We start from the raw sequence: 13,697 nt of genomic DNA, 5'->3' as shown, positions 1-13,697 counted from the left end.
CCCCTGTATCAGATACGTTGACATGAATACCAAAAGTATGTACCTCCCCCAAAACGAACTTGGTGATAGTGACTTATGGTGTGCTGGTTACTGTTGTTGTTGTAGTAGTGGTTGAATCTGTAAAGAGAGGTGTAGAAAGAGGAATGGAGATCTGTGGAAGTGAAATTCCAAAAGAAATCTTTGGTGGCAGTGGAGGGATAGAGGAAATCGAAATTATGGTCTTCATAAGTGAGGATGGTGGAGTGTTCATTTGAAAATAAAAAAAAACAGAAGAAGGATCTGGAGTGGATACCTTTGGAATTAAGTCAGTAGGAACGAGTTCCGAAGTTGCAGTAGTATCCTTAACTTCATTATGAACTATGGCATCCTCTCGAATTTCCGAAACCGTTCGGGATTTCGAGTCCTCCCAAGAAACCAGAGATGGAGAACTCAGTTTATTAGCCTGCTTCTTGACATTCTTTGGAGTTTTCACTACTTCAGAAAGAGCAGATTTCGCTTTCCGCTTGCCTACCCTCTTCGGTTTGTTACCTTCCTCGTTTACCTTTCATAATTCCTCTATCATATGACTAACACCAGATGTAGGCATATTGCGATATTCATTCACAATCACGTTGTCTATTGGAACTTTTACCAAAATCGCTTCTGGAATAGTACCAAAAAAGCTGAATTTTCTTGGATTGGACATCATAAGTGTTGATGTGTGCAGAATTAGAATGGCAACTATTACCGAATCCCCCATTAGTGGATCCTTGAAGTGGCCTAGGGCGCGTTTTACCACAATAGACCAAAAGTGAGCACATGAGATCTTAGTGTTGCGAGAGGTGGAGACTGTGCTTTAGATGAGTTGATTCCACAAGATAGAACCAAAATCGAGATTTACTCCATGGTAGAGTCCATAGATAATAGTATAGAACAACCTACTTGTTGTCAGAGCCTGTAACTCTTTCAGAAAATCTCTTGAACATGATAGTGAACAGCCCATTCCACATTGGAGGAAGAAAGGGCTTCCTTAACATTGACAATAAGGATATATCTCCATTGTATCCCATCTGGTAAAACATATCAATGAGTGCAGAAGTTGAAATCGATTCTGGATCCACGAGTCCTTCAGATGAAGCAAACCCTAAAAGTCAACAAAAATGGGATTTGGAGATCGAGGTCTTGTAAGAAGCTACCTCTAAGTGAATGACTCCATAAGGTTGACTTTAGTTGGCAGATGAATAAGCCTTAGAAACATGGACCAAAGGAATAGATTCCACCAGGGTTAAAGCTTGAGCCAGTGGCGAGAACCTTAAGCATTCAATCATAAGCCTTAGGGCTTCATTATAGCAAGACGAGTCGAGATCGAGATTCAGGTTCTAGTTTGGCTTCACATTCAGTATAATGATAGAGGCTAATTGATCGGCAAAAGAGGTAGTTTCTAATGATCCGACCATTGAAGCAACGAGAAAGATGAAGAGTAGTAGAGAGCATTTGCAATTTTTTCTTTGAGGGTTTTGGAATACTGTGTGAGCGGTAAGAAAGAATGAACTGTCAAAACCCTTTTATATTGTTTCTTATGAGTGGTAAGAGAAATTCATGGCTTTACGTTCCTTTACCTCGTAAAAGTAGCCTTGAAAAGTGTGGCATCTCATCCATGTACCAGGCGCCGTTGTAATTGACACGCGTGATGTCAGGGATTTTAAAAAGACACGCCTGATTTTAATCCTTGTCTCCAAGAAATCGTTTCTTCAGTTCGCGACTCATTCAAAATAAGCAACCAATCCACCATGACCTATTCTCTAAGGTAGAGTAATCAACCGGAAGTAAAACCAGACTTCGAAAATTCATATATATTTTGGTGCAAGAGTGTGCCAAAGAAAAAGAAATAAACCAAATAAAACTTGTGGGATTCTGTGATATCAAATAAAAATGACATGAAAATCAGATGGATCCCAGACAACGATCTCTTCCTTCTGAGTCAAGAAAGACTCTGAAGTGCTTGTGTGGTATCCCATTGAATTACGATCATCTATTTGTTGAGAAAAAGTGAAAGGATTCTTTTAAGTAGACTATAAGGGTGGCTTAAGCTTCAATCAAATTCTAAAACTTGACAGAAGTTCGAAGATCTGAGAGAAGTACTTGTTTGACCAGTGTAGCCAAAAGAACAAGTATGCTTTGGATAGTCTCTAAGTGGATGGATATTATGGAAATCTCAAGAAAAATAAAAACCAAGATCTTTTAGGAGGAAATGATATTTCAAACTTAAAAGGTACAAACCATAAAGGCTTTAAATATCAATTCCTTGGTGAAAATATCTAGAACATTTACTTATGTTGAGGTCGAATGTTATTGTGAGGTTTCGAAAGTCTTCTATGTCTTTTGTAGTATAAAATGTTTTATTTGTAAGTTTATTAAAAGGGCTCATTGTTTCGAAGGCTTTAAAGTCTTAGTCGATTATATTTTTTGTATGCTTTCCTGATCCCTATAAATATGGGATGAAGGCTAGAGTTAGAAAGTAACTGTGTCATTGGTATTGTTCTTTCTAAAAACTTCTCTGTATTCGAAAGAATAAATGAGCCAATTGGATTATATTTAGATCGTGTGTTCTTAATTCATACTTATAAATCTGATCGCATATTTCATACTCAATTCATTCGACTCTTCATTTGGTATGAGAGAAGGAATCATTCTGTGCTGATCTAATTTTCTCAAGTTTCAAATGTATTTTGATTCTACTTCTGGATTCAAAAGTTTTCGCTCTTTTGATTCTGAAAGTCTTAATAGATCTTCAGATTTGCTTCGATTATGTGTTTAGGTTGTCTAGTCGAGTATTCAGTGTTTGTATTCTATAAGCTTTTGTCAATCAATTCTCATTAATTGAAGCTTTTCCTAATTTTCATCCGTACATCAATGGCGAACTTGAACATGACATCGTGACTTCATACTCACATATTCTTGGTTCTTCAACCAAAATTCCAATACTGATTCTAGAGTTTTACGATCAATGGGCTGATTGTATGGAGGACTATTTGAATGGAATAGATGAGGAACTCCGGAAATGAATCATATACGATGTTTGTCTTCCTCCTGCTGTTCAAGGTGTAGAAACTTCTTCCAATAATCAAATTGTTACAGAACAGGATGAGAAATTGTTGAAGATTAAAAAGAAATGTATGCGTGAACTCCGAGGTGCTCTTCCTCCAGTTGTATACAATTATATGCGCAATTGTAAAACATAAAAAGAGATTTGGGATACACCGAAGGGGAAGTATCAAGGAAGTGCAAAGACAAAAATCAGTTCTGTAACGACCCGTTTCCGGTATGTTAATTAATTTGATTTGGGCTAAGTTTTCAAGAGGGACTCGGCGAGTTCTAGCCTGACTCGCCGAGTCGGGTCGCGCATCTTGTGCACGCGGGAGCCGGCGACTCGGCGAGTCCATATCCTGGACTCGGCGAGTCCGTCCGTCTGGGTGAAACCCTAACTCCCCGGGTTTGCTCACTATTTAAACCCCATTATAGCCTCCATCTCGTCACTTTCCCCCTGAGAGCACTGTGAGAAACCCTAAACCTTCCTCTTGTGAGCTTATAAGTGATCTTGTTCCATTTTGTGAAGGGGTGAAGAAGGAGAAGAAGAAGGAAGCAAGGAAACGAGTTCTAGTGCCAAGATCCAAGATCAAGTGTGAACTTATTGAGGTATTTTCGGAGTTCTCTTCTGGTTTCATGCTTAAACTTCCATTAGAGCTCTTTTAAGGGCTATTTGATGCTTGTTCCAAGCTTTATGCTTGCTTGATTGTGTTATTGAGCCGAAATACCTTTGGATCTGAGTGTTGGGGTGTTGAAGAGTCCAGATCCACTGTCTTTTTGGAGTTACATTGCTTATTAGCCATGGATCTACCCTTATTGTGCATATTTTAGTCTTATTTCCCTCATTCATGTGGTTGTGCACGTAAAGTTGGAAACTTTACGTGGTAAAACAGCTTAATGGACCTAGATCTATCATTTGCATGTGTTGGATTCAAGAGAAATCGAGTAAAAATATGTTGCATGGCGGCGACTCGGCGAGTCGGAGGAACGACTCGACGAGTCAGGTCGCGAGTCCCGAGTTCTTCAGTTTCTTCAGTGTCGAGTGTACGAGGTGAGTTAGGGAGTGGACTCAGCGAGTTAAGAGTAGACTCAGTAATGGAGGGACTCGGCGAGTTTGTTCATACAACTCGGCGAGTCCAAGGCAATCTCCTTGAGGATTAAGAACAACTCGTCGAGTCTGTTCATCTGACTCGGCGAGTCGGATGAAGATCATCTGAGTTCTTGGATCCAGAGGGTACTCGTCGAGTCGATGCCACACTCGACGAGTAACAGCAGGTAAGAGTTGAACAGAGAGTCTAGGACTCGGCGAGTCGGGTATCCCGACTCGGCGAGTCAGCCCTGAGTAAGTCAACTTTGACCAAGGGTAAAAGAGTCATTTTACCCTGAGTGTAGTGCTAGTGATTGATTGAGTGTGTTATGGATTTGTAGCCGAGGAGATTCAGGAGCAGCAGCCGTTAGCTTTCCGAGCCGCACTCTCATCCGCTAGCTTACGAGGTGAGTTTCCTTCCCGTAGGGGCGGGTCTAAGGCCACAATGCCGGCCCGTCCAGTTAATAGTAGTTTCCGGACTTCGGTCCGATGTAGTAGTTAGTATGTTTGATGCCTTCGTGGTTCAGACATGTTTTATGTGCTATGTGTATGTGTTTATGGTCCGGGCCACGGCCCGATGCAGTATGCAGTATAAATTGTTATGATATGCTATGCTATGTGCAGTCAGTCCCGGACCTCGGTCCGATGCAGGGGACACGGTCCCAGTTAGTTCCGGACTTCGGTCCGATGCAGTCAGTTCCGGACTTCGGTCCGATGCAGTCAGTTCCGGACTTCGGTCCGATGCAGTCAGTTCCGGACTTCGGTCCGATGCAGGGGACAAGGTCCCAGTCAGTTCCGGACTTCGGTCCGATGCAGTTTTCCGGGTCCCGACCCGATGTAGTGGGCAAGGCCCAATATGTGTTTATATGTTGTTGTATGGTATGTGGTAAGTTGGGGGAGCTCACTAAGCTTCGTGCTTACAGTTTCAGTTTTGGTTTCAGGTACTTCCGCAAGCAAAGGGAAGAGCTCTGGATGACGGCATCGCACGCACCACCGTTTCAGCTTTAGTTTGGATTTGATTTAGTTGTTGTTTTGGATATAGCATGTTACATTTTCCGCACAGTACTTTATTATCTTTTGGGAAATATCACGCATGGTTTATCTATATGATACTCTGATTATAGTTTTGATGGTATTAAAAAACGAAATTTTTGGGTCGTATTTTTGGGTCGTTTCAAGTTGGTATCAGAGCCCTGGTTTGAGGGATTCGGATACACTCTCGGGTGTATCTGAACTCAAACTAAAGGGAAATAAAAGATTTTTAATAAAATGTTTTTACAAAAGAATTTTGAAAACACTTAGAAGGAAAAGAATTGTTTTAAGAAAAAGGTGTGTGCATGCGGTCAACCGAGCTCAAGTAAGTACTCCCAAATTACCCATACAAGTTATTTGTTCAATTTCAGTTTAGTAGAACAGCATGCTAGAATAGGACTAAGGGTGTAGGAGAACGCCTTATGTGCCTGCTTATGTGTTACAGCTCTATGAATATTGCATGCTAGAATTGAGTAGACAGCAGTAGGATAGCCTGTTTAGGTTACGCCTGATCGTATGAGCTTAGCATCCTATGCTAGTGCAGTTTCTTGTTATAAGAATACCTTGCGTGAGTCTGTTTCCCTTGTCCGAATGCTGCTTGCTTTGTGCTTAGTGGGATTCCGAGTAATGGGAGTTAGCCATTAGGTGGACGCGTCACACCACATGTAATCAGGTTTGAATAATCTCAGAGTGCTGGAACTGGCCCTACTGCGCAGCTCTTGTTTGAGTCCAACCGTTGTAGGGACGGATCTTTTACTTGAAGGATTATCCGATCCTCATCACATGTGATGGTGTTCAGGTGATGGCTAACTGGCAGTGCAAGGAGACCTACAGCAGCTGAGGACCAGTCGTATTGAGCTCGAGTTTTCTCTAGGGCAAGCCTAGGGTGAGAGTAGCAGGGAATAGCAGCGGTAGAAGTGACTTGGGGAAGTCGAGGCAGTTCTTGAGGAAAGTATGGATAGATGTGGAAGGTAGTAGGGGCCCATACTACTGGAAGCAGAGGATCCGTATTCGAATCAAGGAAGGCCAAGATTAGACCAGGAAGCTAGTAGTCGTATCATGATCCCTTGAAATATTTCAATGTTCTGATGTTGTTATGATATGTTTCAGAATGGTAGTTTTGCGTCCGAGGCCAGCAGCCGGCAGTTCAGATGCCGGAGGAGGATCAGGATCGGGATCCGACCCGGAGGTCGGACAGATCGATGAGCAGACCAGAGAGTTCCTTTCTTCTGAGATTACTCGCATCATACTTGAGCAGACTCCTGTGATCTTCGGTTCGATCAAGGAGGGCATTTTGGAGATGATGGATGAGAGACTGAGTACCTTCCGTACTGAGATGGCGGCCGTGATGGGGTCGCGCACACTCACTTTCAGGGAGTTCAGGGCATGCGGGGCTCCTGACTATCACGGGGCACGGGACCCCATAGCGAGTACCAGGTGGTTGGCGGATGTGGCCAACGCATTCCGCACTAGCAGATGTCCCGAGGGGGACAAGGTCAGATTGGCGTCCTGTCTCCTGAAGGACAGGGCACGTGACTGGTGGGAGGAGGTAGGACATACCATCGGGGATGATGCGGCATTGGATGCCATGACCTGGGCTGATTTCTCTACCAGGTTCAGAGCGGAGTTCGCACCGGTCATTGAGGTGCAACAGTTAGCCAGGGAGTTCCAGGATCTTACCCAGACTACCGAGACAGTGGCGGAGATCACCGCCAAGTTCAGGGAGCGGGCCCTTCTTGTTCCTCAGTATGCAGCAGACGAGGAGATGAAGAAGGCCCGTTATCACGAGATGTTGCGGAGCGACATTCGTATGTTTGTGAGCCGGTCCAGTTGCAAAACACTGGACGACATGATTGCTAGAGCCAGAGAGAGGGAGATTGATCTCGAGATGGAGAGGAAGAGGAAACCGGAGGCGGTTTCGGGTGCAGGCAGTGTGGGCAAAAAGCCCAAGGTTTCAGATCACAGGTCCAGGGGTCAGCAGAGCCACGGTCGATGTGGCAAGTGTGGGAGGTTGCACGAGGGGGCGTGCAAGGCAGGGAGTTCCGGCTGCTACAAGTGCGGTCGGACCGGGCATATGAGTAGGGATTGTACGGCCCCTGCCACTACGGTTACAGCATCGGATCTGATTTGCTTTCAGTGCAATCAGAGGGGACACAAAAGGTCCCAGTGTCCCAGTTTAGCTGCAGCAGGGAAGGTGCATGCACCCGCCCCTGCTACTTTGAGGATCACAGATGGCCGTCAGGGCCGAGCTGATGCGCCGGTGGCGAAGAGCAGGGCATTTCAGATGACAGCAGAGGAGGCGCGAGCGACTCCTGATGTGGTGACGGGTATGTATATTTCTTTCATCTCTTAATTATTAATATATCGTTTGAATATTATTTGATGGTACGCTTTATTTAGGGTCGTTCTCGGTGAACGGCATCCCTGCTTTGGTATTGTTTGACTCGGGGGCCACCCGATCATTTGTATCGCTTGCGCTTAGCAAGAGATTTAGCAGAGCTCCGGGGGAACTGGATTGTCCGTTAGAGGTTGAGATAGCAGATGATAGGACCGTGAGGGTCGACAAAGTATATAGAGGGTGTTCCCTTCAGATATTTGAGGAGCAGTTTTCAGTGGATTTGGTTCTGATTCCCCTGCGTGGGAATAAAGTTATTGTGGGAATGGATTGGCTAAGCCCCAATGGGGCGGTGATTGATTGTGAGCTTCAGCTAGTGAGGGTTCGCACTCCCAGTGGGGGAGAGATAGTGGTTCAGGGCGAGAGGCCCCAGCGAGGATTGACCTTCTGCTCTGCCGCTAGGGCGAGGCGCTACGTTCAGCAGGGTTGCGCCGGTTATGTAGCCTACGTCTTGGATGCCCGGGATAAGGGCAAGACGACGATCGATGATGTTCCTATTGTTCGAGATTACCCGGATGTGTTTCCCGAGGATTTGCCGGGGATACCTCCTGAGAGGCAGGTTGAGTTCAGGATCGATCTGGTTCCTGGTGCGGCTCCGATAGCCAAAGCACCATATCGACTTGCTCCCCCTGAGATGCAGGAGTTGTCTACACAGCTTCAGGAGCTGTTAGACAAGGGTTTCATTCGACCGAGCAGTTCGCCTTGGGGAGCGCCGATCTTATTTGTGAGGAAGAAAGACGGGTCGCATCGGATGTGTATTGATTACCGGGAGTTGAACAAGGTAACGGTGAAGAACCGTTACCCACTTCCGAGGATAGATGACTTGTTTGATCAGCTCCAGGGAGCGTCTTGGTTCTCCAAGATCGACCTACGCTCCGGTTACCACCAGATGAGGGTCAGGGATGAGGATGTACAGAAGACTGCTTTCAGGACCCGGTATGGTCATTATGAGTTTGTGGTGATGCCATTTGGGCTCACCAATGCCCCAGCCGCGTTCATGGATCTCATGAACCGCGTGTGTAGACCGATGCTGGATCGGTCAGTGATAGTGTTCATCGATGACATCTTGGTGTATTCCAAGACGCAGGGACAGCACGAGGAGCACCTGCGGGAGGTGTTGGAGACTTTGAGGAGGGAGAGACTGTTCGCTAAGTTCTCCAAGTGCGAGTTCTGGTTACGCGAGGTGCAGTTTCTTGGGCATCTCGTTAATCAGAAGGGTATTTTGGTTGACTCGGCCAAGATTGAGGCCGTGATGCAATGGGAGGTCCCGAGGTCTCCATCTGAGATTCGGAGCTTCCTAGGATTGGCAGGGTATTATCGGAGGTTTATTCAGGATTTCTCCAAGATAGCAGTGCCGCTCACCCGACTAACCAAGAAGTCGGTAGTTTTTCGTTGGGGGCCTGAGCAGCAGGCGGCGTTCGAGACTCTCAGGCAGAGATTGTGCGAGGCTCCGATCCTTACCTTGCCAGAGGGTGTTGAGGATTTCGTGGTCTATTGTGATGCTTCGATCACAGGTATGGGAGCAGTGTTGATGCAGCGAGGCCATGTGGTGGCTTATGCTTCGAGACAGTTGAAGCCTCACGAGGCTAATTATCCTACCCACGACTTGGAGCTGGGGGCAGTTGTATTTGCCCTCAAGATTTGGAGGCATTACCTGTATGGGGTCCGCTGTACTATCTACACGGACCACAAGAGTTTACGATACCTTATGGATCAGCCGAGTTTGAATATGAGACAAAGGAGATGGTTGGACGTGCTGAAGGACTATGACTGTGAGATCCTGTATCATCCAGGGAAGGCCAACGTGGTGGCCGATGCCCTGAGCCGCAAGGTGTCGGCGGCCCCTATCAGGGATTTGTGTATGAGGATGACGGTAATCACTCCTTTGTTGGAGCGGATCAAGGAGGCTCAGATGGAGGGTCTCAAGGAGGAGAGGCAGAAGTGCGAGAGGATAGTGGGTCGAGTAGCTTCGTTCGACTACGACAGTCGGGGTTTGATGACGCTTCATGGTAGGGTGTGGGTACCGTACTGGGGTGGGGTACGGCAGGTATTGATGGACGAGGCTCATAAGTCTCGATTTTCTATCCATCCAGGGGCGACGAAGATGTATCGGGATCTTCGACCTGATTATTGGTGGCCCTGCATGAAGCGGGACGTCGCTTGGTACGTTGAGAGGTGCCTGACCTGCTGAAAGGTCAAGGCGGAGCACCAGAGACCTCACGGCAAGATGCAGCCGTTGGATATTCCCGTGTGGAAATGGGAGGACATCACCATGGATTTTATCACCAAACTTCCCAGGACCGCAAGTGGAGTAGATTCGATATGGGTAGTGGTGGATCGGTTGACGAAGAGTGCCCATTTTATTCCGATCCAGGAGAGTATATCGGCGGAAAGGTTAGCCGATATCTATGTGCGAGAGATTGTGGCACGTCATGGAGTGCCGGTATCGGTAGTGTCGGACCGAGATGTTCGCTTCACGTCCAGATTCTGGAAGCGGTTTCACGACGAGATGGGTACTCGTCTCCATTTCAGCACCGCTTTTCATCCTCAGACTGACGGGCAGAGCGAGAGGACGATTCAGACTCTCGAGGACATGCTTAGGGCATGCGTTCTGGATTTTGGGGGCTGTTGGGATACGTATCTTCCCTTAGCGGAATTCTCGTATAACAACAGCTATCATGCGAGCATTGATCGACCTCCTTTTGAGATGTTATATGGCAGGAAGTGCAGGACCCCGATTTGTTGGGGCGAGGTCGGTCAGCGGGTTATGGGGAGCACTGAAGTGGTGCTCAAGACGACGGAACTGATCCAGCAGGTCCGTAGTAGACTGCAGACTGCGCAGAGTCGGCAGAAGAGCTACGCCGACAAGAGGCGTTCAGACTTGGAGTTCCAGGTAGGAGACATGGTTCTTCTGAAAGTCTCACCTTGGAAAGGTGTCATCAGGTTCCGGAAGAGGGGCAAATTGGGCCCCAGATTTATTGGTCCTTTCAGGGTTTTGGCCCGGGTGGGTCGGGTTGCTTACCGGTTAGATCTTCCTGAGGAGCTCAGTTTGATACACAACACCTTCCACGTGTCGCAGTTGAGGAAGTGTCTAGTGGACGAGACAGCGGTCGTTCCCTTGGAGGATATCCAGGTCGATAGCGGCTTGAATTATATCGAGAAGCCGATAGCAATTTTGGAACGGAAGACCAAGACCTTGAGGAACAAGGTAATTCAGCTGGTAAAGGTGCAGTGGCAGCATCGGAAGGGGTCTGAGTGGACATGGGAGGCTGAAGAAGAAATGAGAACGCACTACCCGGAGTTATTCGCAGATCCAGCCGTAGCAGACTTCGAGGACGAAGTCTGAAACAAGTGGGGGAGAATTGTAACGACCCGTTTCCGGTATGTTAATTAATTTGATTTGGGCTAAGTTTTCAAGAGGGACTCGGCGAGTTCTAGCCTGACTCGCCGAGTCGGGTCGCGCATCTTGTGCACGCAGGAGCCGGCGACTCGGCGAGTCCATATCCTGGACTCGGCGAGTCCGTCCGTCTGGGTGAAACCCTAACTCCCCGGGTTTGCTCACTATTTAAACCCCATTATAGCCTCCATCTCGTCACTTTCCCCCTGAGAGCACTGTGAGAAACCCTAAACCTTCCTCTTGTGAGCTTATAAGTGATCTTGTTCCATTTTGTGAAGGGGTGAAGAAGGAGAAGAAGAAGGAAGCAAGGAAACGAGTTCTAGTGCCAAGATCCAAGATCAAGTGTGAACTTATTGAGGTATTTTCGGAGTTCTCTTCTGGTTTCATGCTTAAACTTCCATTAGAGCTCTTTTAAGGGCTATTTGATGCTTGTTCCAAGCTTTATGCTTGCTTGAGTGTGTTATTGAGCCGAAATACCTTTGGATCTGAGTGTTGGGGTGTTGAAGAGTCCAGATCCACTGTCTTTTTGGAGTTCCTTTGCTTATTAGCCATGGATCTACCCTTATTGTGCATATTTTAGTCTTATTTCCCTCATTCATGTGGTTGTGCACGTAAAGTTGGAAACTTTACGTGGTAAAACAGCTTAATGGACCTAGATCTATCATTTGCATGTGTTGGATTCAAGAGAAATCGAGTAAAAATATGTTGCATGGCGGCGACTCGGCGAGTCGGAGGAACGACTCGACGAGTCAGGTCGCGAGTCCCGAGTTCTTCAGTTTCTTCAGTGTCGAGTGTACGAGGTGAGTTAGGGAGTGGACTCAGCGAGTTAAGAGTAGACTCAGTAATGGAGGGACTCGGCGAGTTTGTTCATACAACTCGGCGAGTCCAAGGCAATCTCCTTGAGGATTAAGAACAACTCGTTGAGTCTGTTCATCTGACTCGGCGAGTCGGATGAAGATCATCTGAGTTCTTGGATCCAGAGGGTACTCGTCGAGTCGATGCCACACTCGACGATTAACAGCAGGTAAGAGTTGAACAGAGAGTCTAGGACTCGGCGAGTCGGGTATCCCGACTCGGCGAGTCAGCCCTGAGTAAGTCAACTTTGACCAAGGGTAAAAGAGTCATTTTACCCTGAGTGTAGTGCTAGTGATTGATTGAGTGTGTTATGGATTTGTAGCCGAGGAGATTCAGGAGCAGCAGCCGTTAGCTTTCCGAGCCGCACTCTCATCCGCTAGCTTACGAGGTGAGTTTCCTTCCCGTAGGGGCGGGTCTAAGGCCACAATGCCGGCCCGTCCAGTTAATAGTAGTTTCCGGACTTCGGTCCGATGTAGTAGTTAGTATGTTTGATGCCTTCGTGGTTCAGACATGTTTTATGTGCTATGTATATGTGTTTATGGTCCGGGCCACGGCCCGATGCAGTATGCAGTATAAATTGTTATGATATGCTATGCTATGTGCAGTCAGTCCCGGACCTCGGTCCGATGCAGGGGACACGGTCCCAGTTAGTTCCGGACTTCGGTCCGATGCAGTCAGTTCCGGACTTCGGTCCGATGCAGTTAGTTCCGGACTTCGGTCCGATGCAGGGGACAAGGTCCCAGTCAGTTCCGGACTTCGGTCCGATGCAGTTTTCCGGGTCCCGACCCGATGCAGTGGGCAAGGCCCAATATGTGTTTATATGTTGTTGTATGGTATGTGGTAAGTTGGGGGAGCTCACTAAGCTTCGTGCTTACAGTTTCAGTTTTGGTTTCAGGTACTTCCGCAAGCAAAGGGAAGAGCTCTGGATGACGGCATCGCACACACCACCGTTTCAGCTTTAGTTTGGATTTGATTTAGTTGTTGTTTTGGATATAGCATGTTACATTTTCCGCACAGTACTTTATTATCTTTTGGGAAATATCACGCATGGTTTATCTATATGATACTCTGATTATAGTTTTGATGGTATTAAAAAACGAAATTTTTGGGTCGTATTTTTGGGTCGTTTCAAGTTCAATCAAACAGTTTCTGTTGGAATTAGGAGAGTTTAAGTAGAAGGAAGGAGAAACAATTGAGCCTTATTATGATCGTCGGAATGAGTTCATATTCAAGTGTAACATATTTGGCGTAATAAGATCAACAATGGAGTTCAATCTCATTTTTATCATCGGAGTTCAAAAAGAATGGCGAAACGTCAGTTTCATGATGAAGACTTAGGAAAGTTTTAACTATTTCTCCTTGAATGATGTTTACAATGTGATGAAATCACATGAATCTGAAGTTAATGAAATTGCTGAGGAATCTAAGATCAGTCTTGGTGGTCCACTTGCTCTAGTGTCGAAGGTTGTTGCAAAAGAGATTGAGAAAGAAATTGTTGAGTAGGAGAATCGAGTAAAGAAGTTTTTCGAAAAGCCATTCAAATTATAGACTCAAACAAGTGAAGTAAAAGGAAGCTTTTTTGGGAAGTCAGTGAATGATGAGAAGAAAGTAGAAAAGAAGGAAATTCAAGCTGAAGATGCGAAGGTGAAGAAAAAGCTCAAAGGAGACTTTGGATTCGATTGTCATTTTTGCAATGAAGGGAATCATATGTCAAGCGATTGTATGTTAAGGATGAAAGATGAGAAGAAGAACATGGTTAAGGACGAAGCTTATTATGTGGAAAGGGTTGAGGAAGTCAGAGCTAAAACAAAGGGAGTGTGACTTATAGCCAAGGGTGTGGTTGACGAAGAAGGAGCCTACCAAAT

The sequence above is a fragment of the Lactuca sativa genome, chromosome 2, assembly GCF_002870075.4.
Source record: "Lactuca sativa cultivar Salinas chromosome 2, Lsat_Salinas_v11, whole genome shotgun sequence".
Lineage (NCBI taxonomy): Eukaryota > Viridiplantae > Streptophyta > Magnoliopsida > Asterales > Asteraceae > Lactuca > Lactuca sativa.
This window is presented reverse-complemented; position numbering follows the sequence as displayed.